The sequence below is a fragment of the Panicum hallii genome, chromosome 9 (assembly GCF_002211085.1).
Source record: "Panicum hallii strain FIL2 chromosome 9, PHallii_v3.1, whole genome shotgun sequence".
NCBI lineage: Eukaryota > Viridiplantae > Streptophyta > Magnoliopsida > Poales > Poaceae > Panicum > Panicum hallii.
The window spans coordinates 71,265,466-71,267,469 of record NC_038050.1 but is presented as its reverse complement, the minus strand read 5'-3'; the positions used below and the strand labels follow the sequence as shown (position 1 = coordinate 71,267,469).

General features: G+C 54.0%; 1 non-coding gene across 1 annotated transcript; it reads right to left on the bottom strand.

Annotated features, from left to right (window-relative positions):
- Nucleotides 1-800: 800 nt before the first annotated feature.
- Nucleotides 801-939, bottom strand: LOC112878367. The gene has a single exon (XR_003225697.1). It is a non-coding gene; the product is annotated as a small nucleolar RNA Z247 (small nucleolar RNA).
- Nucleotides 940-2,004: the final 1,065 nt, after the last annotated feature.

Here is a 2,004-nt window from a genome sequence, read left to right as displayed (position 1 = left end):
ACTGTGCCACTGAGATAGAGGCAATCTAGTGGTACTGTAGACTTGCTTTATTGATGGTGCTGGCAAGGGATAGAGGCCTCTGTGGCATCTTCCTCTAAGGAGTATGTTCTTCGTTTCCTGATCCTTAATAAGAAAGAAATCAGGGTGAAATTCTAGAAAAGCAGAGTTGTCAGCAGCAAGGCGATGAACAGAAACAAGATTTTTCTTGGCATGTGGAACACATAGAACATTATTTAAATGCAGATCACGAATAGGGGTATGAACTGTAGTATGACCAATATGACTATTGTCCATACCTGTTCCACTCGCCGTGTGAATCTGATCATTCCCTTGATACTTTTTCTTCATGGACAACTGCTCGAGATGTCCCGTCACATGATCTGTGGCACCGGTATCAGTGTACCAGTTGGTGTCCACACCGTACGAGGATGTTGCTGCTGCAACAAGGCGCTGATCTGGCATGAAGTTTTCATCGAACCTGTGCCAACACTCTGCAGCCGAGTGGTTTTTCTTGAAGCATACCTGACATCTGTTCGCATCAGAGTCGGTTGGAGCGCCTGACATCCCGCGGCTGTTGTTGTAGAAGCCACGAGAGTTGGAGTTGTTGTTGTTGTAGGAGCCGCGTCCTCCTGAGTTCCTGCGACCAGAATGCTGGAAACCGCGACCAGAAGATGCACCGCCACGAGTGGAGCCTCTCCCGTGTGACTGAGTCTTGCCGCGCCACGATCCACGACCCCGGGTGGCGGAATTTGCCGACCCCGAGCCAGAGCTGCCTCCTCCATAGATCAAGTCCATTCTAGTCTCAAAATTGAGGAGTTGAGAATAGAGTTCACCAACTGAGATGGGTTCCACTCGAGCGCATAGAGCGGAGACGATCGGTGAGAATTCTTCGCCGAGCCCGGTGATGATGTACTCCACCAATTCTTCATCTTCTAGGGGCCGTCCTGCAGCCGCCATGTCGTCGCCAAGAGCCTTCATCTTGGCGAAGTATTCAGCAACGGTGGAGTTCTCCTTCTTGGTCGTTGCCAGGGCAATCCGCATGTTGACGGATCTTGCTCGCGTCTGTGACGCAAACATGTCTTCGATGATCTTCCAGGCGTCGGCGGCAGTGGCACAGGTGGCCACCTGCGTGAGGACATCCTTGGTGACCGACGCCAGGAGATAGCTAAGGACTTGCTGGTCCGTAGCCTCCCAGTCCTCACGCTCTGGATTGGTGACCTTCACCTCCTTCCCATCGGCGCCCTTCTGGACGACTTCGGCCGGCGGCATCTTGGCGTCACCAGTGAGATAGCCCAGAAGACGTGCGCCTCGGATCGCCGCACGCACTTGTGCTTTCCACAATGCGTGATTATTCTTGCCGAGTTTCTCTGTGACGGGTTGGGCGAGGAGAGGATTGGAGGAACTAGATGATGAACTCGCCATGATAGTTGCTCAAGAGCGATGCAATCTATTCACGGACTAAGGCTCTGATTACCATGTAGAAAGATCAGAGGAGCGGAAGCACGACGCCCTATCTTGGGTCGCTTGTGAGCTGCGTGTTGATTGATGCAGAACAGCCCTGCATGCAGCACTTACATATAGGCGTGAAAGCTTTGGAAGCTAAGCCAAGAGACTATCCAAATATAACCTTCCTATACATAGATAGTCTATTCCTATACATAGATGAACTAAATCTCTTGGCTTTGGCAAGATACGTTAAGGCAAATATACATCAAACCTTCCTATCTAACAATGGCAACACATGGCGGAGGCCGCGGAGGCGCGCCGGCACCGTTGGCTCGGCGAGTTCGTCGAAGCGGCGGCTGCTGTTATCTCGGAGGAGAACATGATGGAGGCCCACGGCGATGAGGCGTCGGCGGCGGCGGCACGCGCGCGCCACGGGACGGCGCCGCGCGTGCGCCTGCCATTCCGCGGCGAGTAGGTGCCCAAGGAGCCGGCAACGGAAGGAGGTACTCGGGCACGGCGCGGCGCCGTCGAGGAAACGTGGACGACGGCCTCCGGCGG